This window comes from Coregonus lavaretus (assembly GCF_964263955.1).
Source record: "Coregonus lavaretus genome assembly, contig: HAP1_SCAFFOLD_1448, whole genome shotgun sequence".
NCBI classification, from domain to species: Eukaryota; Metazoa; Chordata; class Actinopteri; order Salmoniformes; family Salmonidae; genus Coregonus; species Coregonus lavaretus.
The window spans coordinates 35,136-62,368 of record NW_028166503.1 but is presented as its reverse complement, the minus strand read 5'-3'; the positions used below and the strand labels follow the sequence as shown (position 1 = coordinate 62,368).

Here is a 27,233-nt window from a genome sequence, read left to right as displayed (position 1 = left end):
TAGATATTCCATTAAAAATCAGACGTTTCCAGCTACAACAGACATTTACAACATTAACAATGTCTACACTGTATTTCTGATCAATTTGATGTTATTTTAATGGACAAAAAATGTCTAAGTGACCCCAAACTTTTGAACGGTAGTGTATATATATATACACTGCTCAAAAAAATAAAGGGAACACTAAAATAACACATCCTAGATCTGAATGAATGAAATAATCTTATTAAATACTTTTTTCTTTACATAGTTGAATGTGCTGACAACAAAATCACACAAAAATGATCAATGGAAATCAAATTTATCAACCCATGGAGGTCTGGATTTGGAGTCACCCTCAAAATTAAAGTGGAAAACCACACTACAGGCTGATCCAACTTTGATGTAATGTCCTTAAAACAAGTCAAAATGAGGCTCAGTAGTGTGTGTGTGGCCTCCACGTGCCTGTATGACCTCCCTACAACGCCTGGGCATGCTCCTGATGAGGTGGCGGATGGTCTCCTGAGGGATCTCCTCCCAGACCTGGACTAAAGCATCCGCCAACTCCTGGACAGTCTGTGGTGCAACGTGGCGTTGGTGGATGGAGCGAGACATGATGTCCCAGATGTGCTCAATTGGATTCAGGTCTGGGGAACGGGCGGTCCATAGCATCAATGCCTTCCTCTTGCAGGAACTGCTGACACACTCCAGCCACATGAGGTCTAGCATTGTCTTGCATTAGGAGGAACCCAGGGCCAACCGCACCAGCATATGGTCTCACAAGGGGTCTGAGGATCTCATCTCGGTACCTAATGGCAGTCAGGCTACCTCTGGCGAGCACATGGAGGGCTGTGCGGCCCCCCAAAGAAATGCCACCCCACACCATGACTGACCCACCGCCAAACCGGTCATGCTGGAGGATGTTGCAGGCAGTAGAACGTTCTCCACGGCGTCTCCAGACTCTGTCACGTCTGTTACATGTGCTCAGTGTGAACCTGCTTTCATCTGTGAAGAGCACAGGGCGCCAGTGGCGAATTTGCCAATCTTGGTGTTCTCTGGCAAATGCCAAACGTCCTGCACGGTGTTGGGCTGTAAGCACAACCCCCACCTGTGGACGTCGGGCCCTCATACCGCCCTCATGGAGTCTGTTTCTGACCGTTTGAGCAGACACATGCACATTTGTGGCCTGCTGGAGGTCATTTTGCAGGGCTCTGGCAGTGCTCCTCCTGCTCCTCCTTGCACAAAGGCGGAGGTAGCGGTCCGGCTGCTGGGTTGTTGCCCTCCTACGGCCTCCTCCACGTCTCCTGATGTTCTGGCCTGTCTCCTGGTAGCGCCTCCATGCTCTGGACACTACGCTGACAGACACAGCAAACCTTCTTGCCACAGCTCACATTGATGTGCCATCCTGGATGAGCTGCACTACCTGAGCCACTTGTGTGGGTTGTAGACTCCGTCTCATGCTACCACTAGAGTGAAAGCACCGCCAGCATTCAAAAGTGACCAAAACATCAGCCAGAAAGCATAGGAACTGAGAAGTGGTCTGTGGTCACCACCTGCAAAACCAGTCCTTTATTGGGGGTGTCTTGCTAATTACCTATAATTTCCACCTGTTGTCTATTCCATTTGCACAACAGCATGTGACATTTTTTGTCAATCAGTGTTGCTTCCTAAGTGGACAGTTTAATTTCACAGAAGTGTGATTGACTTGGAGTTACATTGTGTTGTTTAAGTGTTCCCTTTAATTTTTTTGAGCAGTGTAGTATTTTGAGATTTGGCCATTGGTCCACGGACCCCACTTTGAGAAACCCTGCCCCATTACACCTCCCTGGTGGCATCAGCTGGGACTCAATGTTCAGTACATGCGTGGAGTCCGATATGATCTTTTTGGCCTGTCTAATGATGGTCTCCTCAAAAATATTCAGGAGAGCTGAGGGACATATTGAATGTAAATGCATGTACCCACAATAATTCTGCTTTAAATGTGTTACTAAGTCTCCTCTCTCTCTAGCCAAGTCAACGTATCATAAACAACAGGTCTCCATGAACTTGTAAAAAAAATCACAAAAGGAATTTGTTCAAATGGCTACAGTGTTCTCTTATAGGCCAACTGCGCCATCTGTTGAACAGTTGTTTTACTGTGCGCCGGACAAGGGAGAAGCGCATACATAGTTGCTGATGACATTAAATCTATTAGGCAGGTTGCTTAGTTCTATGTAGTAATACTTTGCAAACTACTGTAGATGTGTTGCTATGGTGGGAGATACTTTTCTCACACTTGTAATACATACATTATACTTGTTATGCTACAGGGAAGTTAGCCTATAGCTACTATAGCATTAACATTGAGTCAATCTATACAGGTAAAAGTCAGTAAATTAGAATATTTTGAAAAACTTGATTTATTTCAGTAATTGCATTCAAAAGGTGTAACTTGTACATTATATTTATTCATTGCACACAGACTGATGCATTCAAATGTTTATTTCATTTAATTTTGATGATTTGAAGTGGCAACAAATGAAAATCCAAAATTCCGTGTGTCACAAAATTAGAATATTACTTAAGGCTAATACAAAAAAGGGATTTTTTAGAAATGTTGGCCAACTGAAAAGTATGAAAATGAAAAATATGAGCATGTACAATACTCAATACTTGGTTGGAGCTCCTTTTGCCTCAATTACTGCATTAATGCGGCGTGGCATGGAGTCGATGAGTTTCTGGCACTGCTCAGGTGTTATGAGAGCCCAGGTTGCTCTGATAGTGGCCTTCAACTCTTCTGCGTTGTTGGGTCTGGCATTCTGCATCTTCCTTTTCACAATACCCCACAGATTTTCTATGGGGCTAAGGTCAGGGGAGTTGGCTGGCCAATTTAGAACAGAAATACCATGGTCCGTAAACCAGGCACGGGTAGATTTTGCGCTGTGTGCAGGCGCCAAGTCCTGTTGGAACCTGAAATCTCCATCTCCATAGAGCAGGTCAGCAGCAGGAAGCATGAAGTGCTCTAAAACTTGCTGGTAGACGGCTGCGTTGACCCTTGATCTCAGGAAACAGAGTGGACCGACACCAGCAGATGACATGGCACCCCAAACCATCACTGATGGTGGAAACTTTACACTAGACTTCAGGCAACGTGGATCCTGTGCCTCTCCTGTCTTCCTCCAGACTCTGGGACCTCGATTTCCAAAGGAAATGCAAAATTTGCTTTCGTCAGAAAACATGACTTTAGACCACTCAGCAGCAGTCCAGCTCTTTTTTTCCTTAGCCCAGGTGAGACGCTTTTTGCGCTGTTTCTTGGTCAACAGTGGCTTGACACGAGGTATGCGGCAGTTGAAACCCATGTCTTTCAAGCGTCTCTTGGTGGTGGATCTTGAAGCCCTGACTCCAGCAGCTGTCCACTCCTTGTGAATCTCCCCCACATTTTTGAATGGGTTTTTTTTCACAATCTTGACTAGGGCGCGGTGATCCCTATCGCTTGTACACTTTTTCTGACCACAGTTTTTCCTTCCCTTTGCCTCTCTATTAATGTGTTTGGACACAGAGCTCTGAGAACAGCCAGCCTCTTCTGCAATAACCTTTTGTGTCTTTCCCTCCTTGTGCAATGTGTCGATGGTCGCCTTTTGGACAGCTGTCAAATCTGAAGTCTTCCCCATGTTTGTGTAGGCTTCAGAACTGGACTGAGAGACCATTTAAAGCCCTTTGCAGGTGTTTTGAGTTAATCAGCTGATTATTTTGTGGCACCAGGTGTCTTCAAAATGTAACCCTTACACAATATTCTAATTTTGTGACACACGGAATTTTGGATTTTCATTTGTTGCCACTTCAAATCATCAAAATTAAATGAAATAAACATTTGAATGCATCAGTCTGTGTGCAATGAATAAATATAATGTACAAGTTACACCTTTTGAATGCAATTACTGAAATAAATCAAGTTTTTCAAAATATTCTAATTTACTGACTTTTACCTGTATATGCTGCTATAGGCTTAGCATTAACATTGAGTCAATCTATATATGCTGCTATAGGCTTAGCCTACTATCAGTTTTAGCAAAGGCATTATAGTGGCTGATGTGAAGGAGGTTTTGTAGCCTACATCTGTATGGACATCACTTGGATGCGGCATGGGGGCAAACAAACGTTGAAATACGCGCTGGCAGCAGATGTTATGTAAATGACCCGTCAAACATGTGTCTCTCCGCCCCCCTGCCTTTCAAGTAGGACACTTGTCATTTGTCGCCTGAAACGAAAGGCAATGCTAGCCTGTCATACGTGACAGAACTGTGGGATTTGGGACTTTACCATTATTTCTAGCCCACCACATCAAAATGACTTGGAGACTTTTGGTCCTCGGTGGGGCATGCTTGCTTCTTCTGGGTGTGGGGGGTCAGTGCAAAGAGCAACGAAACCGGAGAACGGTGTCTTTCCATCGGACTCAGCAATTTGGGAACCACGGTAAAGTCCTCTCACGGCCAGAAAGGGATACCATAGCTTCTCCAAGTCCCACTTTCACCGCTTGTACACTCCGTCTTACACCATTAGAACACAGGGTGTTGGATCAAAATACACACGAGGTGAGAGCTATTTTCAACACTTTTTTAGTTGTTGTTTTATTCTTACTTTTTTTGTTTAAAATAAATGCACTGTTGGTTAAGGGCTGTAAGTAAGCATTTCACTGTAATGTCTGCACCTGTTGTATTCGGCGCATGTGACCAATAAAATTTGATTTGATTTGATGTCAGTGCCGTTTTTGACTTACTTTATCAACTGCTAGAGCATCAACACCGCATTTTACTTTTGCAATTTGGAATTGCGTAAATAAATGCTAATTTATCATAATATGTCATCATAACGTTCGTGAGCAAGGGATTTTGTTGTTGTTGTATTAGCCTACTGCTTGTTAATGATTAATGCTTGCTTTATTAATGATTTTGTGTGTGATAGTTTTGAGGGTAGGGCTACTTGGGTTGTCATAAGGTTAATCAGCTCTGAAGGTGTGATGTTATGCTTGTATGTGAGTAAGATGAGTCTCTCTCTCGATTTCACTCTCTCTCTCTCTCTCTCTCTCTCTCTCTCTCTCTCTCTCTCTCTCTCTCTCTCTCTCTCTCCATCGCTCTCTCTTTCTTTCTCTCCCTTCAGACAGGGTTTCATGGTGATGATGGCTCCAGTTTTACTGTCACATGGGTTGGAGACGGGACAGGAGTAAGTATGGTCCTCACTTAATGGATGATGGATGTAGAATCATTGTCATCATCATTCATGGGGTGCATCTGAAACGGGTGCAGCTCAATAGGCTGGAGTAGCTTCCTTCCCTCTTTCCTCTCTTTCATCTGCGATAACCTGACAGTGAGGAAACGTGATAGATACCTACAGGGAATTTGCTTTCACCTGTCCAGTTCGCTCACATCGATGCAGACGAAGGGAAGGAAAAAGGAGGAGGACAGAGGAAACAATTTAAGGCTTTGACAACAATGTTTTCATTTGGTTGATTGATTGATTGATTGATTGATTGATTGATTGAGTGAGTGAGTGAATGATTGGTTGGTTGGGTGAGTGATTGAATGAGTGAGTGATTGGTTAATTGGTTGGTTGATTGATTGAGTGAGTGAGTGAGTGAGTGAGTGAGTGAGTAAGTGAGTGATTGATTGAGTGATTGATTGTAATGACAGGGGTGCATAAATGGGCATTGCTAACTGTACATAAACTGGTAATAGTACAGTGGGGCGGCAGGTAGCTTAGTGGTTAAGAGCGTTGTGCCAGTAACCGAAAGGTCGCTGGTTCTAATCCCCGACTAGGTGAAAAATCTGTCTGTGCCCTTGAACAAGGCACTTAACCCTAATTGCTCCTGTAAGTCACTCTGGATAAGAGTGTCTGCTAAATGACTAAAATGTAAATGTTATGGTGATGTTTAGCCAAGTGTTATTTTGTGTCCCACCAGGTAATCTTGGTGTTGTCTACAGTCAGTGCTCCTCTAGACTCCTTCTTCGAGGGCGGTTCTTCACGACTGTACCGCAGGTTAGTGGATGGTGGCAATCTGTCTGTCTGTATCTATATGTCTGTCTGTCTGTCTGTCTTTCTGTCTCTGTCTGCCCGTCTGTCTGTGTCTGTCTGTGTGTCTGTCTGTCTGTGTGTCTGTCTGTCTGTCTGTCTGTGTCAGTCTGTGTGTAGAATAGATTAACTGAGCCAGTGTTTTGACATTTTGGCTTGTTATCCTCCCCTCTCAGTGCAGACTATGGCAAGTCTTTCCATGATGTTTCTCATCTCATCAACAACACCTTCATAAGGAAGGAATTTGGACTTCTGGCTGGACCAGGGAACTCTCAGCAGGTAAGCTGCCAGATCACAAGTGTACATGGAGGAAAGCATTCTGATGACAGTCTGTGTGTGTGTGTCTGCATGTGTGTGGGTATATGTGTGTGTGTTTGTGACTGTCTGGCATGCATGTGCAGACACATCAGCTGTCTTGGTTCTTGCTGTCCAATCAGCTTGAGGCACCACATCTCAGTTTCACCACTCTCCTCCACTTGCCACTGTGGTCACGTTGCTCAGAACTCTGGTGTGAAGACTAGACAGTGAGAACAACAAAACCACCAAACCCTTTCCTCCTAAACAACCACAACAGGGTGGTATTCAATTTGCAACGGAAAATGTTCAGCAATGAAAGCAAGCGTATCTTAGTGGACAAATTCCACTGTTTTTGTCTGCTTGGCGTCTAATGAATACACCCCAGGATGAGGCCTCATAGTTTTATTTTGGGGTTGGGGAGGTGAATTATATGAAGACAATAGAGAAGACAAGGGGAGGAAGCCAGTTTAGACTATTGAGATGCACCCTCAGGCAACCTCCCATCACCGATGGTGCTTGTTCTGATTGACAGGTGATTCTGACTGCAGACACACCGGTCTTGGACAACCCTGGTGGCGTCATCTTTACCTCGACTGACGCCGGAGTGTCCTTTAAGTCTGTCCAGCTGCCCTTTCACCCGGCCCAGCCAATCACCTTCCACTTCCTGAATCCCGAATACTTAGTGGTCATCAGCATTGATGTGAGTAAATAAACAAACGTGCTCTCTATCTCTTTGTGATCGTATAGAATTTTCACATGAAATTCAGCTGTTAAGTTCACACTCACCTCACCTCACCTCACACACACACACACACACACACACACACACCTTTAACTCAGCTTAAAGGTGCAATATGCAGAAATCACTCCGCCATTTCCTAGTTGCAAAAAATTTGAATAGTTTGCCTAATTTCAGTTTATGTGACAAAACAAGCAAGTATAGTGTAGATAATCATTGTACCATCTAAACCGCTGTGAAATATATTTTCAATAACCAAATACAGTGGGGAAAAAAAGTATTTAGTCAGCCACCAATTGTGCAAGTTCTCCCACTTAAAAAGATGACAGAGGCCTGTAATTTTCATCATAGGTACACGTCAACTATGACAGACAAATTGAGAAAAGAAAATCCAGAAAATCACATTGTAGGATTTTTAATGAATTTATTTGCAAATTATGGTGGAAAATAAGTATTTGGTCACCTACAAACAAGCAAGATTTCTGGCTCTCACAGACCTGTAACTTCTTCTTTAAGAGGCTCCTCTGTCCTCCACTCGTTACCTGTATTAATGGCACCTGTTTGAACTTGTTATCAGTATAAAAGACACCTGTCCACAACCTCAAACAGTCACACTCCAAACTCCACTATGGCCAAGACCAAAGAGCTGTCAAAGGACACCAGAAACAAAATTGTAGACCTGCACCAGGCTGGGAAGACTGAATCTGCAATAGGTAAGCAGCTTGGTTTGAAGAAATCAACTGTGGGAGCAATTATTAGGAAATGGAAGACATACAATACCACTGATAATCTCCCTCGATCTGGGGCTCCACGCAAGATCTCACCCCGTGGGGTCTAAATGATCACAAGAACGGTGAGCAAAAATCCCAGAACCACACGGGGGGACCTAGTGAATGACCTGCAGAGAGCTGGGACCAAAGTAACAAAGCCTACCATCAGTAACACACTACACCGCCAGGGACTCAAATCCTGCAGTGCTAGACGTGTCCCCCTGCTTAAGCCAGTACATGTCCAGGCCTGTCTGAAGTTTGCTAGAGTGCATCCAGAAGAGGATTGGGAGAATGTCATATGGTCAGATGAAACCAAAATATAACTTTTTGGTAAAAACTCAACTCGTCGTGTTTGGAGGACAAAGAATGCTGAGTTGCATCCAAAGAACACCATACCTACTGTGAAGCATGGGAGTGAAAACATCATACTTTGGGGCTGTTTTTCTGCAAAGGGACCAGGACGACTGATCCGTGTAAAGGAAAGAATGAATGGGGCCATGTATCGTGAGATTTTGAGTGAAAACCTCCTTCTATCAGCAAGGGCATTGAAGATGAAACGTGGCTGGGTCTTTCAGCATGACAATGATCCCAAACACACCGCCCGGGCAACGAAGGAGTGGCTTCGTAAGAAGCATTTCAAGGTCCTGGAGTCTCCAGATCTCAACCCTATAGAAAATCTTTGGAGGGAGTTGAAAGTCCGTGTTGCCCAGCGACAGCCCCAAAACATCACTGCTCTAGAGGAGATCTGCATGGAGGAATGGTCCAAAATACCAGCAACAGTGTGTGAAAACCTTGTGAAGACTTACAGAAAACGTTTGACCTGTGTCATTGCCAACAAAGGGTATATAACAAAGTATTGAGAAACTTTTGTTATTGACCAAATACTTATTTTCCACCATAATTAGCAAATAAATTCATTAAAAATCCTACAATGTGATTTTCTGGATTTTTTTTCCTCATTTTGTCTGTCATAGTTGACGTGTACCTATGATGAAAATTACAGGCCTCTCTCATCTTTTTAAGTGGGAGAACTTGCACAATTGGTGGCTGACTAAATACTTTTTTCCCCCACTGTATATTGTATTTTCAAGCTTGTGTACAAAACCGAAAGTAAAAGACCAAAAACGAAACGTAAGAACGGGAAGCATAGAAATAGTGCCTATAGAACAGATCTACCGCTTCTTAGACTTGCTTTCAATGAGAATGACAGATCTATAACTCACATTTCAATGTGCATTTGGTTGGGTCACCCAAAAAGTGACATATTGAAGCAATAAATACACATTATCATATGCTTTTCTCACTTACAGGGTGGCCTGTGGCTTTCTCTGGATTTTGGGGCTGTGTGGACAAAGGTTCACGAGGGAACACAATCTTTCACGTGGTGAGAACAAACGGTACACACACACACATACACACACACACACACCACAAAGCTCAATTTGATCAGCCGTCCCCAGACAAAGGGCGGAGGTGTGTCGTGGTCAATCTAAATACTGACTTCAATACATCAATGTAGAAAACACACAGAGATCAGAAAGCACACACGTCTACAGTCTGTTGTCTGTTGTTTGACTGAATTGGAATGTTTAGCCCAGGTCTGGTGGCAACTGTAGTGTGTTTGGTAGGAGTGAGAAACTCCTATTTGTTAAGTCACTAAAGATTAATTTTCACTTAGTCATGCATTGATATCAATCAATGGGAGACTAAGTGAAAATTACTTGAGTGTAAGTTATAGGATTTGCCCCTATGTAATAAATAATAACGAAATGTAATAAATATGATATTGACCGGGTCTCTCTCTCTCTCTCTCTCTCTCTCTCTCTCTCTGCTTATTTTGCCAGGGGCTCCGGCATCACTCTCTTCTTCAGCTTCAGTCCCAAAGGAACAGGTGAGAGCAGGGTCGTATTCATTAGTGCACACCGTAGCAAAAACATTTGGAAACCAAAAAACTAGCGACAACTTCAGATATCCCTCCCTGTGTCGGTGGGTTTTCTTCTGTTTGGTGCCTAATGAATAGGGCGCTGGTCTATTGTGTTGTGTTGTTAGTGGAGGCAGACAGAAGAGGAGAGCTGCTCCTGAAGAGGACAGAGGACCTGGGGAAGACATTCACCACCGTGATACACAGCATCTTCTCCTTCGGCTATGTAGGAGGCTTCCTCTTCACCTCAGTCATAGAGACACTGGTGAGACACACACACTGATGCAAACACACACGCACGCACACACACACACACACACACACACATGCAAGCCTGCATACTCATGCAAGCAATCGCACACATGCATGCACACACACACACACACACAAACAAACAAACACACACGCGTATCAACATATAAGCCGAAATATAATTTACAAACACAAAATCACTCAAATTCTGTGTTATTTAGACTCACTCTGCCTTTCATTGGTCTAGTCAGTGAACAGTCCAACACCACATTGTGGATCTTGATTGGTTAGATCTGTGTTGTGACTAAGTGATTCTCTCCCAGGGAGCCTTGGTTAGATCTGTGTTGTGACTAAGTGATTCTCTCCCAGGGAGCCCCACGTGTTATCTATGTGTCCTCAGACCAAGGGGACCACTTCAACAAGGCCCAGCTTCCCTCCGCCTCCACCGAGCAGGTAGGACAGGCTCTTGTCTGTCTGTCTGTCTGTCTGTCTGTCCATTATTTCCCTCTGTACCCCACTATGTCCCCTCTGCCCTCACTTCATTATATTGTCCCCAGTCACCGGTGGTCACAGGTCATGACGGCAGTCAAATTCCAAGTGACCATTTAGTCACGGTAATTAGGTTTCTCCAAGCTCTGATGCTGCTGATGGTCATTAGTAGCCTACAAAAATTGCTAACTGCTGGTACTCAGCACTCTATTGACCATCTTATCACTCTGACATCAATGCAAATGTAATCGAAAATCTAATCAAACACTTCATGAGAGCCCATCAGCTCATGTTGCGCAACATTTCTATAGGCTATGCAATTGCGTGAGAAAACAGAGGAGGATCCCATCAGCTTTCTATAGGCTAGGCCTACTATATTTATTAACTTTCCTAATATGAATCACATTGCATCTCTTTACAACAGGAGTATAGCCTACCTGACTGGCATGAAAATGAACCACGGGAAAAGCGTCCTCCATTCGCTATTTAAGTGCATAGATGACATGTATTTTTTCCCCCATGCCCATGTTCAGAGACAGGTGCATGATAATGGTCCATTCTAAATCAAAACAAATTTCAGACATACAGTACCGCTCAAAAGTTTGGGGTCACTTAGACATTTCCTTGTTTTGTCCATTAAAATAACATCAAATTGATCAGAAATACAGTGTAGACATTGTTAATGTTGTAAATGGCTATTGTAGCTGGAAACGTCTGATTTTTAATGGAACATCTACATAGGCGTACAGAGGCCCATTATCAGCAAACATCAGTCCTGTGTTCCAATGGCACGTTGTGTTTGCTAATTATTTTTTTATTTTTTTTATTTCACCTTTATTTAACCAGGTAAGCCAGTTGAGAACAAGTTCTCATTTACAACTGCGACCTGGCCAAGATAAAGCAAAGCAGTGCGATAAAAACAACAACACAGAGTTACATATGGGGTAAAAAAAACAAAGTCAAAAATACAAATACAGTGTGTGCAAATGTAGCAAGTTATGGAGGTAAGGCAATAAATAGGCTATAGTGCAAAATAATTACAATAGTATTAACACTGGAATGCTAGATGTGCAAGAGATTATGTGCAAATAGAGATACTGGGGTGCAAAAGAGCAAAATAAATAACAATATAGGGATGAGGTAGTTGGGTGGGCTAATTTCAGATGGGCTGTGTACAGGTGCAGTGATCGGTAAGGTGCTCTGACAACTGATGCTTAAAGTTAGTGAGGGAGATAAGTGTCTCCAGCTTCAGAGATTTTTGCAATTCGTTCCAGTCATTGGCAGCAGAGAACTGGAAGGAATGGCGGCCAAAGGAGGTGTTGGCTTTGGGAATGACCAGTGAGATATACCTGCTGGAGCGCAGACTACGGGTGGGTGCTGCTATGGTGACCAATGAGCTAAGATAAGGCGGGGATTTGCCTAGCAGTGATTTATAGATGGCCTGGAGCCAGTGGGTTTGACGACGAACATGTAGTGAGGACCAGCCAACAAGAGCGTACAGGTCACAGTGGTGGGTAGTGTATGGGGCTTTGGAGACAAAACGGATGGCACTGTGATAGACTACATCCAATTTGCTGAGTAGAGTGTTGGAGGCTATTTTGTAAATGACATCGCCGAAGTCAAGGATCGGTAGGATAGTCAGTTTTACGAGGGCATGTTTGGCAGCATGAGTGAAGGAGGCTTTGTTGCGAAATAGGAAGCCGATTCTAGATTTAACTTTGGATTGGAGATTCTTTATGTGAGTCTGGAAGGAGAGTTTACAGTCTAACCAGACACCTAGGTATTTGTAGTTGTCCACATACTCTAGGTCAGACCCGTCGAGAGTGGTAATTCTAGTCGGGTGGGCGGGTGCCAGCAGCGTTCGATTGAAAAGCATGCATTTAGTTTTACTAGTGTTTAAGAGCAGTTGGAGGCTACTGAAGGAGTGTTGTATGGCATTGAAGCTCGTTTGGAGGTTTGTTAACACAGTGTCCAATGAAGGGCCAGATGTATACAAAATGGTGTCGTCTGCGTAGAGGTGGATCTGAGAGTCACCAGCAGCAAGAGCGACATCATTGATATACACGGAGAAAAGTGTCGGCCCAAGAATTTAACCCTGTGGCACCCCCATAGAGACTGCCATAGGTCCAGACAACAGGCCCTCCGATTTGACACACTGAACTCTATCTGAGAAGTAGTTGGTGAACCAGGCGAGGCAGTCATTTGAGAAACCAAGGCTATTTAGTCTGCCAATAAGAATGCGGTGGTTGACAGAGTCGAAAGCCTTGGCCAGGTCGATGAAGACGGCTGCACAGTACTGTCTATTATCAATCGCGGTTATAATCCAAGTTTATCATTTAAAAAGGCTAATTGATCATTAGAAAACCCTTTTGCAATTATGTTAGCACAGCTGAGAACTGTTGTGCGGATTAAAGAAGCAATAAAACTGGCCTTCTTGAGACTAGTTGAGTATCTGGAGCATCAGCAATTGTGGGTTCGATTACAGGATCAAAATGTCCAGAAACAAATAACTTTCTTCTGAAACTCGTCAGTCTATTCTTGTTCTGAGAAATGAAGGCTATTCCATGCGAGAAATTGCCAAGAAACTGAAGATCTCGTACAACGCTGTGTACTACTCCCTTCACAGAACAGGGCAAACTGTCTCTAACCAGAATAGAAAGAGGAGTGGGAGGCCCCGGTGCACTGACGAGTTTCAGAAGAAAGTTATTTGTTTCTGGACAAAAAAATTGCTTTTCTTTCGAAAACAAGGACATTTCTAAGTTATCCCAAACTTTTGAACGGTAGTGTATATTATTTAGTATGTAAAGACAACATTAAATTAAGAATAGTCTGATGGAGACAATATTAACCTATCACTCGTGAATTATATATTATCTCTTGTGAATGATGCCCAGCTTAAGGCAAGAAACAGAGCATGGCTTTTTTTTAAATCATAGTCGCACACCTCATGTAGCCTAGCCCATAAGCCTATATGTTTGTATCAGTGGCCAAATAACTTCTTAAAATGTGGCATATTAATCCGCTTTATAACCGGTGTAGAGCCTAACTGGCATACATAGGCTGCGCGTGAGTTTCAAGTTTGGGGAAGATAATTTTAATCATAAAAATGCACCTTTATAATACAGCATTACATGCATAATCATATTTGCCGTCACTTTCAAGGACAGTGTTTTCCCGCTAATTGATTGCATTTTGGAACATTCGCACTTATAGCCTACTGCCGTGTGCGCATTGCTGTGCTTATAATGTGAAGAAATAGCCTAATAGTTTATTAACATTTTAAGCTAAACGTTCTGATCTGTTGCATCACCCTCATTGCTTTAACTTTTTTGTTGTTGATGCGAGTGGTTCTATTAATTTGTACTATGGGGGATAGTAGATTGACATAGGCTAGTGCTTTTGCTGTTCGTTAGGCCTACTCATCTTGTTGGCTGACAAAAAGTAGGCTAAATGTGGACAGTTCTAACATCTACAATATGCGCCTGGGAATTCGGAGTTGCGTCCCCGATGTGTGGGTCTTCATTCACTTGTAGCCTACTTCTTAGCTGAAATGCCTGTGAGAAGGACCCGATCACGTGACGGGCATTGGCTAATAAGAATTGAGATATCTGAGAGCCATGTGATTGAGAGGTGCTTCGGAGCACAGCAGCCGGGAGAAGGGAATTATAATTATTATATTCAGCCCAAGGGCACAACGACCACTTTGGCCACAAAAGGCGTGGATTTTTTAGGGGGCATTACGGCCACACAAGGGGGATGCCGCTGGGAAATTCGAGGCTTGGTGAGAATATTATCAAGTGCTTGTCAAATGGTGAATGAGAGACTGATGAAGTGTGTGCAGCCTGCACAAGAAACAAATCAGATCTCATGCCTTTCATGCAACTATTTTTCAAATCAATATTTGAGTCGCATCATGCAGCCTTAGAATATATAAAAAATCTAAACATATAGCCCAACGTTTATATCACAACTAAAGTTGCATAAATAACTCTAAAGTAAGCATATAAGAGGACCAGTTTCTTGTTTAACTGTTCAACACACAATAGCCGCATGTGCGCACTTGATGTTCCAAAGGTCTGCATCAGTGGCTTGTAGGCAATGCGTAGAAGCCAGGAGATGCAAACATGTTTATGTTAATCAGACCGGCAGTTATTTGCTTGACAATCACCGGCTGACAAAATTTCATGACCGCAACAGCTCTACCCCTGTCCATCTCTCCTGTTTCTCTGTACTGTTGTCTTACTGTCTCCCTCTTCCCCTGTCCCACTGTCCCCCTACCCCTATACCCATGTACTCCCCCCCCCCCCCCCCCCACACACACACACTCATATCTATTTCACTCCTTATCCTGAACCCTATTTCATTAAAAAAATTCAAAGAATTCCAGGTCAGGGTGACAGCATTTTGTCATTAAGAACCCCTGTCATATCTGTACAAGGTAAATAATCAGTCACAACAATTGACAAGACATAGTACAGATTAAAAATCACATTATGACAAAGTAACTACAAGATAAAGTAACTGTCACCGAGGGTCTTATCTATAAGCTCTTGAAAGAGGAAGTAGGGGTGTGAAAGACGTTTGCACATATCAGGAGAAAATCGTTTGGCAACTTTCCATTTCAACACATAACGTAACGACAGATGCACACTACAGGTCTTGCCACAGACAAAGACACACCCACACACACCATCCCCTGCTCTCCTCTCTCTCCCTCAACTCCCTCCCAAACTGTATCTTGCTGACAACACAGAAACAAAGATATTCTCTCACGATGATTAATGTCTTAGAAATGGGAGAGCACACAGACACACACACACACACACATAATAATAATTGGTCATTTAGCAGACGCTCTTATCCAGAGCGACTTACAGGAGCAATTAGGGTTAAGTGCCTTGCTCAAGGGCACATCGACAGATTTTTCACCTAGTCGGCTCGGGGATTAGAACTAGCGACCTTTCGGTTACTGGCACAATGCTCTTAACCACTAAGCTACCTGCCGCCCTACACACACACACACACACACACACACACACACACACACACACACACACACACACACACACACACACACACACACACACACACACACACACACACACACACACACACACACACACACACACACACACACACACACACACACACACACACACACACACACACACACACACACACACACACACACACACACACACACACACACACACACACACACACACACACACACACACACACACACACACACACACACACACACACACGCACACACACACACACACACACACACCTAATTGGGGGGAGGCATTACAATGACTCCAACAGTTGCACACATGCCTTAATGATTAATTTTCTCACCTGTATATATATGTGTGTGTGTTTCCAGTTCTACTCGGTTCTGGATGGGGATGAGGATATGATCTTCATGCATGTGGACAATCCGGGAGGTACTCTGGGGGAAAGGAGGGAACTTCATCACAGCTCACTCACACACACACCTTACACATACTCTGTCACACTCACACACTCTAGTCTCTCTCTCTCTCTCTCTCTCTCTCTCTCTCTCTCTCTCTCTCTCTCTCTCTCTCTCTCTCTCTCTCTCTCTCTCTCTCTCTCTCTCTCTCTCTCTCTCTCTCTCTCTCACATTCTAACTCATACACTCACACATGCTTTTCAAATACAGACATAGGACATATGAGCCACATGGATCCGTCTTTAGATTAAACATTCAAGTTTACTTTTAAGTTTACTCATGTATTTTGCTCAGCACTGATCGTGTCTGAAATTGTACATCTATCTCATCTAGCTCTATGGCTGTCTCAGCCCTGCTAACCCTAACCCTAACCCTGCTATGGTTGTCTCAGCCCTGCTAACCCTAACCCTAACCCTGCTATGGCTGTCTTAGCCCTGCTAACCCTAACCCTAACCCTGCTATGGCTGTCTTAGCCCTGCTAACCCTAACCCTGCTATGGTTGTCTCAGCCCTGCTAACCCTAACCCTAACCCTGCTATGGTTGTCTCAGCCCTGCTAACCCTAACCCTAACCCTGCTATGGTTGTCTCAGCCCTGCTAACCCTAACCCTAACCCTGCTATGGCTGTCTCAGCCCTGCTAACCCTAACCCTGCTATGGCTGTCTCAGCCCTGCTAACCCTAACCCTGCTATGGCTGTTTTAGCCCAGCTAACCCTAACCCTGCTATGGCTGTCTCAGCCCTGCTAACCCTAACCCTGCTATGGCTGTCTCAGCCCTGCTAACCCTAACCCTGCTATGGCTGTCTCAGCCCTGCTAACCCTAACACTGCTATGGCTGTCTCAGCCCTGCTAACCCTAACCCTGCTATGGCTGTCTCAGCCCTGCTAACCCTAACCGTGCTATGGCTGTCTTAGCCCTGCTAACCCTAACCCTAACCCTGCTATGGCTGTCTCAGCACTACTAACCCTAACCCTGCTATGTCTGTCTCAGCCCTGCTAACCCTTCTTGCTGCAATGGAAAAGCTTGAGTGTGTTAAAGAGAAAGAGGAAAGACTGGTTTCACAAGTTCTTAGTATTGCTGACAATTAATCCAATCATACAGGCTGTGTGTGTGTGTGTGTGTGTGTGTGTGTGTGTGTGTGTGTGTGTGTGTGTGTGTGTGTGTGTGTGTGTGTGTGTGTGTGTGTGTGTCTAACCTGGGTCAGTGTATACAGTAAGCGTGTACGGGTAGAGGCCCGAGGCTTTTGTCCCATTCAGATGAATGGAGCAGATAAGAAGGAACAGAGAGGGGTTTTATCTGAGAGGGGGAAGAGGTAGACAGACACCTGGCTAGGCTAGAAGGACAGCTGACACAGCTCTGGGCATCAGGGTACACACACACACAAACACACGCACACACAGCAGCACATGTTACAAGGGGATTTTAAGGCCAGAAGGTCATATGCATACTATTTACCACTAAGTCCTGACCTAAGTTGTTTCTACATCTTTGATGTCAGGAGTGTTCTTCACACCATTTATTGATGTTGACAGCCCCTTATTGCTATGCCGACTCATAGAGGGCTGTGTCAGCGCAGTTGGGTTTGTTCCCATGCCTACAGAAGACACTGTATTTCTACCATCCGTGTATATGTGTGTGTGTGTGTGTGTTGTCTCATGGGGTCAGGATAGAGTAGATGATAAATGACCATTCCTACTATATAATAATGTTTAATTATATTGACTTTTTATTATATTCTACCATACTCCACTCTCTTCTATTCTCCAGAGGAAAGCTACTTTGGGACGGTGTACACGTCAGATGACCGGGGCATCGTGTACTCTAAGTCTCTGGAGCGCCACCTGTTTGGTGGGGAAGGGAAGAGCGACTTCACCAATGTCACCTCCATGAGAGGAGTCTACCTCACCAACGTACTGGAGGAGGGTACGCAACTACGCATCAACACAATCTGGGTCGTATTCATTAGGAACATAAACAGTCCGAAACGGGGAGGGAGTCTTATAATCTCCACCCGCCACAGCCAGAAGAGGACTAGCTACCCCTCAGAGCCTGGTTCCTCTCTAGGTTTCTTCCTAGGTTCCAGCCTTTCTAGGGAGTTTTTCCTAGCCACCGTGCTTCTACATCTGCAATGCTTGCTCTTTGGGATTTTAGGCTGGGTTTCTGTATAAGCACTTTGTGACAACTGCTGATGTAAAAAGGGCTTTATAAATACAGTACCAGTCAAAAGTTTGGACACACCTACTCATTCAAGGGTTTTTCTTTATTTTTACTATTTTCTACGTTGTAGAATAATAGTGAAGACATCAAAACCATGAAATAACACATATGGAATCATGTAGTAACCAAAACAGTGTTAAACACATTTTATAATAAATTAATTAAATTAATTAAATTAAACAAAATATATTTTAGATTTTAGATTCTTCAAAGTATCCACCCTTTGCCTTGATGACAGCTTTGCACACTCTTGGCATTCTCTCAACCAGCTTCACCTGGAATGCTTTCCAACAGTCTTGAAGGAGTTCCCACATATGCTGAGCACTTGTTGGCTGCTTTTCCTTCACTCTGCGGTCACACTCATCCCAAACCATCTCAATTGGGTTAAGGTCGGGTGATTGTCGAGGCCAGGTCATCTGATGCAGCTCTCCATCACTCTCCTTATTGGTCAAATAGCCCTTACACAGCCTGGAGGTGTGTTGGGTCATTGTCCTGTTGAAAAACAAATGATAGTCCCACTAAGCGCAAACCAGATGGAATGGCGTATCGCTGCAGAATGCTGTGGTAGCCATGCTGGTTAAGTGTGCCTTGAATTCTAAATAAATCACTGACAGTGTCACCAGCAAAGCACCACCACACCATTACACCTCCTCCTCCATGCTTCACGGTGGGAACCACACATGCAGAGATAATCCGTTCACCTACTCTGCGTCTCACAAAGACACGGCGGTTGGAACAAAAAATCTCAAACTTGGAATCATCAGACCAAAGGATAGATTTCCACCAGTCTTATGTCCATTGCTCGTGTTTCTTGGCCCAAGCAAGTCTCTTCTTCTTATTGGTGTCCTTTAGTAGTGGTTTCTTTGCAGCAATTCGATGAATTAGCCTGATTCACGCTTTCTCCTCTGAACAGTTGATGTTGAGATGTGTCTGTTACTTGAACTCTGTGAAGCATTTATTTGGGCTGCAATTTGAGGTGCATTTAACTCTAATGAACTTATCCTCTGCAGCAGAGGTAACTCTGGATCTTCCTTTCCTGTGGTGGTCCTCATGAGAGCCAGTTTCATCATAGCGCTTGATGGTTTTTGCGACTGCACTTGAAGAAACTTTAAAAGTTCTTGAAATGTTCCAGATTTACTGACCTTCATGTCTTAAAGTAATGATGGACTGTCGTTTCTCTTTGCTTATTTGAGCTGTTCTTGCCATAATATGGACTTGGTCTTTTACCACATAGGGCTATCTTCTGTATACCAACCCTACCTTGTCACAACACAACTGATTGGCTCAAACGCATTAAGAAGGAAAGAAATTCCACAAATTAACTTTTAACAAGGCACACCTGTTAATTGAAATGCATTACAGGTGATTACCTCATGAAGTGGGTTGAGAGAATGCCAAGAGTGTGCAAAGCTGTCATCAAGGCAAAGGGTGGCTACTTTGAAGAATCACAAATATAAAATATATTTTGATTTGTTTAACACTTTTTTGGTTACTACATGATTCCATATGTGTTATTTCATAGTTTTGATGTCTTCACTATTATTCTACAATGTAAAAAATAGTAAAATTAAAGAAAAACCCTTGAATGAGTAGGTGTGTCCAAACTTTTGACTGGTACTGTACATTTGATTGATTGATGCATGAACTTAAGAAATGCTTGTTTTTGTTTTCGGTTGCAAAAAGTTTTGCTACGGTGTGCACTAATGAATATCACCATGGCAACTGTATTTCTATTCAGGATGAATCTTGGGAACTGACCTCTGTGTTTTTCCTAGTTTGTAGGCAGGTTTTAAGGATGAATCTTGGGAACTCATCTCTGCGTTTTTCCCAGTCTGTAGGCGGGTTTTAAGGATGAATCTTGGGAACTGACCTTGTGTTTTTCCTAGTTTGTAGGCTGGTTTTACGGATGAATCTTGGGAATTTATCTCTGTGTTTCTCGCAGTTTGTAGGTGGGTTTTAAGGATGAATCTTGGGAACTGACCACTGTGTCTTCCCAGTTTGTAGGCGGGATTTAAGGATGAATCTTGGGAACTGACCTCTGTGTTTTTCCCAGTTTGTAGGGTTTTAAGGATGAATCTTGGGAACTGACCTCTGTGTTTCTCCCAGTTTGTAGGCGGGTTTTAAGGATGAATCTTGAGAACTGACCTCTGTGTTTTTCACAGTTTGTAGGCGGGTTTTGAGTATGAATCTTGGGAACTGACCTCTGTGTTTTTCCCAGTTCGTAGGCGGGTTTTAAGGATGAATCTTGGGAACTGAACTCTGTGTTTTTCCCAGTTTGTAGGTGGGTTTTAAGGATGAATCTTGGGAACTCATCTCTGCGTTTTTCCCAGTCTGTAGGCGGGTTTTAAGGATGAATCTTGGGAACTGACCTTGTGTTTTTCCTAGTTTGTAGGCTGGTTTTACGGATGAATCTTGGGAATTTATCTCTGTGTTTCTCGCAGTTTGTAGGTGGGTTTTAAGGATGAATCTTGGGAACTGACCACTGTGTCTTCCCAGTTTGTAGGCGGGATTTAAGGATGAATCTTGGGAACTGACCTCTGTGTTTTTCCCAGTTTGTAGGGTTTTAAGGATGAATCTTGGGAACTGACCTCTGTGTTTCTCCCAGTTTGTAGGCGGGTTTTAAGGATGAATCTTGAGAACTGACCTCTGTGTTTTTCACAGTTTGTAGGCGGGTTTTGAGTATGAATCTTGGGAACTGACCTCTGTGTTTTTCCCAGTTTGTAGGCAGGTTTTAAGGATGAATCTTGAGAACTGACCTCTGTGTTTTTCACAGTTTGTAGGCGGGTTTTAAGGATGAATCTTGGGAACTGACCTCTGTGTTTTTTCTAGTTTGTTGGTGGGTTTTCAACCATGAATGCATGTCTTTTTTAGTTCCAGTAATATGATAATGACTATTGTTTTTGACAGATGGCCGCATTCGGACAGTCATTTCATTTAACCGAGGGGGTGAGTGGAAACTCCTCAACAAGCCCCAGAATGTTGAGTGTGGCGAGGATTCAAGAAATGATGTGAGAACTAACTTAATTCCCTCCTCTGACAATGAAAATACCATCAAGTCGTGGGTGTGTTGATGCTTATTATATGAGTGTGAACAATGGCATTCTTGTGTGTGTGTGTGTGTGTGTGACAGTGTAACCTGCACATCCACGGCGAACACAGTCAATACAACGGCATAACTCCCATGCTGCCTCTCTCTGACCCCACCGCCGTTGGCCTTGTCATCGCCCACGGTAACCAAACTGTCAATCATACATATCAAAGACACGTTGCATTGTGATACTTCTGTATTACCGTAGTGTACATGATGTTGCGCACAACATTTTGCATTGTAGGGAATCTTGATTGGACTATACAGGAAATTCTTTCCCCCCCGTAATAATTCGGTCACCACTACAAAATGGCTGATCCTATATATAGTGCACTATACAGTGCTATGAAAAAGTATTTGCCCCCTTTCTAAATTTCTCTACTTTTGCATATTTGTGATACTGAATGTTATCAGATCTTCAACCAAAACCTAATATTAGATATCATGCTTGACCTTTGGTATGATGTTCTTACTGTGGAATGCAGTGTTTGGTTTTCGCCAGGCATAATGGGACCCATCTTGTCCAAAAAGTTGACTCACGTTTGCCAAAAAGCACCTGGATGATCATCAAGACTTCTATGGACAGATGATTCAAAACTTTTTGGACGACATGGTTCCAGCAATGCCTGGCGAAAACCAAACTCTGCATTCCACAGTAAGAACATCATACCAAAGGTCAAGCATGGTGGTGGTGGTGTGATGGTTTGGGGATGCTTTGCTGCCTCAGGACCTGGACGACTTGCCTTAATAGAAGGAACCATGAATTCTGCTCTGTATCAGAGAATTCTACAGGAGAATGTCAGACCATCCATCTGTGAGCTGAAGCTGAAGCGCAGCTGGGTTATGCAGCAAGACAATGATCCAAAACACACAATCAAGTCTACAGGAAAATTGCTAAAAAGCAACAAATTTGATGTTTTGGAATGGCCTAGTCAAAGTCCAGACCTAATCCCAATTGAGATGTTCTGGCAGGACTTGAAACAAGCAGTTCATGCTTGAAAACCCACACGTCACTGAGTTAAAGCAGTTCTGCATGGAAGAGTGGGCCAAAATTCCTCCACAGCGACGTGAGAGACTGATCAACAACTACAGGAAGCATTTGGTTGGAGTCATTGCAGCTAAAGGTGGCACAACCAGTTATTGAGTGTAAGGGGGCAATTACTTTTTCACACAGGGGAATTGGGTGTTGCATAACTTTCTTTATTAAATAAATATGTAATTGTTGTGTTATTTGTTCACTTATGTTCCCTTTATCTAATATTAGGTTTTGGTTGAAGATCTGATAACATTCAGTATCACAAATATGCAAAAGTAGAAAAAATTAGAAAGGGGGCAAATACTTTTTCACAGCACTGTATATGCCCGAGTCCCAAATTGTTCCCTTACCCTTCAATCTTTGCAGATCAGTTATGTGGAATCAATATGGTGAAAGATACACCACTACACTGGCTATCCCTATCCAGACCCTTCAGGTCAACATTGGAGGGTTAGGGCTAAAGGGAGGGGTAGGGAGACATTTGGGACCGGATGACTGACAGATAAAACATATTTTCGGACACAGCCCCCACCCTCTAGCTGTCCCAGAATGTGTGTGACCTTTCTATGACCTCGGCCCTCTGCCCTTTGACCTCCCAGGCAGTGTGGGGGACTCCATCTCGTCAGCACGGCCTGATGTGTACGTGTCGAACGACGGGGGGTACAAGTGGAGGGGTGCGCTGAGGGGGGCCCATCACTACAGCATCCTGGACTCTGGGGGGCTCGTCGTGGCTGTGGAGGCCCACCCCAGGGACGGCCAAATCAACACCATCAAGTACTGAACACCACACACACGCATGCACACACACACACACAGTCGTTGGGGTGTAGAAATATTGGGTGTAAATAAGTTGCTTTGTATTCACACCCCCACCCATGGCATGCAAGCGACATCCTATGAGTATTTTGTGTGTGTCTGTGTTTATCCACTCTTCTCTCCCTATGAAGTTGTGGCTGTGAACGTGTCTATAAGCAGTCCAATTCTGTCTAATTCATGTGTGTGTGCTTGCACGTTCACATTGAGATGTTTATACAGGGTCGTATTCATTAGGCACCAAACGAAAGAAAACAACCTTAACTCTGTCCAATAAGAAAGGCTCGTTTTAGTTTTCAGTTGCAAAGCATTTTGTGACAGTGTGCACTAATGAATACGACCCTGTATGTGATTGTGCATCACCCCAGGTTCTCCACAGATGAGGGCCAGTGTTGGAAGGTGTACAACTTCACAGAGCAGCCCATCTTCTTCGCTGGCCTGACGTCCGAGCCGGGCACCAAGACCATGAACATCAGCGTGTGGGGTTACCGGCCCGAGGACGATGACCAGCCCATGTGGGTGGTGGTCACCATTGACTTCCAGAGTCTCATCACCAGAGAGTGTGGGTGAATCTCAATTGTATTTCCTTGATTCCTTGTATCCTGTGTCTACTCATCTCCTTGTCAAAACTCAGTGGAAGAGAATGTCTGAGGGGAGGAACCTTGGATCTTCTCCTCCAATGCTTTTTGAGAAGGAGGTGAGGAGAGGGGTCATGAGGAATCAAGGAAAGACGATTGAGATTCCCCCTGTGAGTCACAAGCTTATTTGTTTGTTGTCAAATGTAATATCCCCAAGGATCATAATCATTAAACCAACAACAGACATTTCACAAGGATTGAAACAGTAGCTAGCTTTCTATTGTGAGAATACCCAGAGAGCGACGTCAAATATGTGGTTTCCATATGTTTGATACTGTTCCTTTATTCCATTCCAGCCACTACAATGAGCTCGCCCTCCTATAGTTCCTTCCACCAGCCTTCTCTGGTGTGCACCCCTGTGGGTCACTGGGACCGGGATTGAAACACTGATTTCGATACATACTCAAATTGGCATGTCTCGCTAGTCTCTCTCTATTGGTTAACGTTGGTTTCCTATAGGTGGTAACCAGGACTATGTTCAGTGGTTGGCCCATGCCACAGAGGGTGGGGACTCGGCCACAGAAGGGTGTGTCTTGGGCTACAAGGAGATCTTCAGGAGGCTGAGGAAGCTGTCCATCTGCAGGAATGGACGGGACTACGTAGTGAGCAGGCGAAAAAGCCCCTGCCCCTGCACCAGAGAGGACTACCTATGGTAAGAAACACTGTCAGGGGTCCAGTCTAAACTGACAAGGCTATTCAGTTATGGTCCTGGAGGGTCATAACACTGCTGGGTCGTATTCAATAGTAACCAGAAGAAAACAAACTGAAACAGAAAGGGGCTACCTGAACTTAGGAAACAATCGTTTTCATTGTCTGTTGTAAAAAAAAATGCTTTGTTGTGCCCTAATAAATTCAACCATGATTTTCATTCTCTCCCAGTAGTCAGGGACACATTCAGATAAGGGAAACCAGAAGTTGAGAGTTGTCCATTTAAAGGCACAATCTGTTACTTCCAGGGGCGCAACTTTCACTGGGGACGGGGACGGACTTTCCCTCCCACATTCAGAAATTGCATTTGTGTCCCCATACTCAATGTTATAATTGGAATGAGGCAACAGTGTGCTCTAGGACCATGCGGACGCCTCCGAGCGGTCGGGTGGGCTCTTTGGAGTGTTTATCCGACTGGATAAAAAATTTATAATAATAAGTGATGGCCCCCCCACTTCTAAAACCAAAGTTGCGCCCGGTTACTTCATTTCTAGTCAAAATAGCTTTTTTCTGTAATTGTGCCTTTGAGGCAAAGGCAGAGTCAAACATAACATTGCCAATAAGGCATCTGTACTGTGTCTGTGGTTGAAATGGCCTAACGTGTCTCTCCTTACAAACAGTGACTATGGTTACTATCGCCATGAGAACAGCTCAGAGTGTATGAGACAACTGGACACTGCAGACCACGCCCTGGAGGTGTGTCTAAACGGAGAGGAGGAGGAGCTTAGGACATCAGGGTAATTATGACACACACTTTTGTTTTACTATCCTTGTGGGGACCAAACAATTGATTCCCATTCAAAATCTTATTTTCCCTGACCCTAACACTTAATCTAACACTAACCCTAACTCCTAACCCTAACCCCTAACCCTAATTGTAACCCTAACCCTAAACTTAACCCCTAAGCCTAAAATAACCTTTTTCCTTGTGGGGACCGGCGAAATGTGCTCCCCACAAGGATAGTAAACCCAAACACACGCACACAGTTTACCATGTGGTCTCCATGTGTAGGTACCGTAAGGTTCCCAGTGATAGGTGTGAGGGAGGTTTCACTCCCCTGCGTAGAGAGGAAACAGTCAACAGGCATTGTGGGAACTCCAGTCAGCCGCCCACTGCCAGCCCATACTCTGAAACCCCGGTGAGTGTGACCTGTGTGTGCGTGTGAGTGTACGTGTGTATCTGCGTGTGTGGGTCTCCTTTGAGTGTGTGTGCTTTTGTTATTGCTCATTGTGTGAAAGGTGTGTCTTACCTCTGCATAATGTAACAGTGTTCTTCAATCTCACATTGACACACATTGTGAGCTGGGTTTTGTTCCAGCTCAGTACTAGCACACCTGATTCAATCAATCAATGGCTTGATAACTGGTTGATGAGTTGAATCAGTTGTGTCAGCGATGTGCTGGAACAAAAGCCTACACACCCTCTGGGTACTTCTGCATCAGAAAATACAGCCCCACATATTAGATGATGCAATGCGTCAAATGATAAAGCTTTTGAGCGTTTAGAATATTATGACCAGAAATACGATAATGCTATCTCTGTATTTCAGAGAGAGAAGATGGTGTTGATCGTGGTTTGCGTTGGAGTAGGGATTGTCATTCTGGTGGCTGTTGCCACTGCTGTCTATACTGTAAGGAGAATGGTCTATGGAAATAGGTGAGCCACACACACGTTTATGCGCACAAGCATGCACATACACATACGCACACAAACACACACACATCCAATCACACACACTGCTCAGGTAAAAGTGCACATTCAAATGCCTGCTTCCGTTCTGATCCTAAATATTGACATGCCTTGTGGCTCTGCTCCGCCCCCTACAGGGCGCCAACGTATCGCTTCTCTTTCCTGCAGCTTCAGGATGACGACCGCTCCATTGCCGCCAACCCAGAAAGCGTCACCAGTAGCAATGGAACATCAGTCTTCCAAGTGGATTCAGATGATGTGAGTGTTATTAGCGTTAGCATGGTGGCTAAAGTCACTCAGGATTTTTAGGACATTTTGTGTGCATAGCAAAAGGCAAAATATGTGTGAAATTGTGCATTTAAGGCCAACGCTATGGCCTGTCAATTGTTTTAAATGACAGTGATCCATTTACAAGACCCCTCTTTTGTTGTCCCCCCCCCCCCCGTTTTGTAGGAACTTATTGAATGAACAACATGAGATTAAATGTCTTGATGATGAACTCCAGAGCTTGGCCATTTGGATGTATGCCCTTCCACTTGTTGTATTACACCGGACGTACCTGTTGCATCTCAATGGCAAGATGTCTAGGGTTTGCAGTGTGTTTGTAAGGAACAAATTGCGGATGTCATGTAGATGGTATGCAGATGTCCCAAGCTATTTATTGAGCGAAGAACACTGGTTCAACCGACGTGGAATAGACATTGAATTGAGTTTACTTCAAGTTTCACTGGTCTGTTTTTTAAAAGTATTTCATGAATGAACAGTTTGTCTCTGTCTGATGATATTATTTATGTGTGGAACACTTTCTTCAACTTGCACGATTTTGTATGGCGCTTGCAACGCAATGGATAGTGGTCCCGGGACCACCTGTGCGTAAAATGTATGCACGCATGACTGTAAGTCGCTTTGGATAAAAGCGTCTGCTAAATGATATATATTCGTTATTATTATTATTACCGCTGTTCACTAGTCTATATTTTGATGAGGCCCTGAATAATGTGCATTCCTAATAAATCAATACAGTAATGTTGGAATAACGATGATTGAAATAAAATGCCTGATTACCTCAATTATTCTGT

The 27,233-nt window shown here is 43.8% G+C and overlaps 1 pseudogene across 1 annotated transcript; it reads left to right on the top strand.

Moving 5' to 3' along the window:
• Window positions 1-4,164: 4,164 nt before the first annotated feature.
• On the top strand, window positions 4,165-26,632 carry LOC311114625 (sortilin-like; annotated as a pseudogene). The gene is made up of 21 exons: window positions 4,165-4,550; window positions 5,116-5,178; window positions 5,915-5,991; window positions 6,201-6,303; window positions 6,854-7,021; window positions 9,141-9,214; window positions 9,675-9,721; window positions 9,880-10,016; window positions 10,373-10,456; window positions 15,882-15,942; window positions 17,733-17,888; window positions 21,090-21,190; window positions 21,313-21,412; window positions 22,906-23,080; window positions 23,488-23,681; window positions 24,217-24,409; window positions 25,086-25,202; window positions 25,478-25,604; window positions 26,015-26,121; window positions 26,292-26,412; window positions 26,608-26,632. The product of its transcript is annotated as a sortilin-like (transcript).
• Window positions 26,633-27,233: the final 601 nt, after the last annotated feature.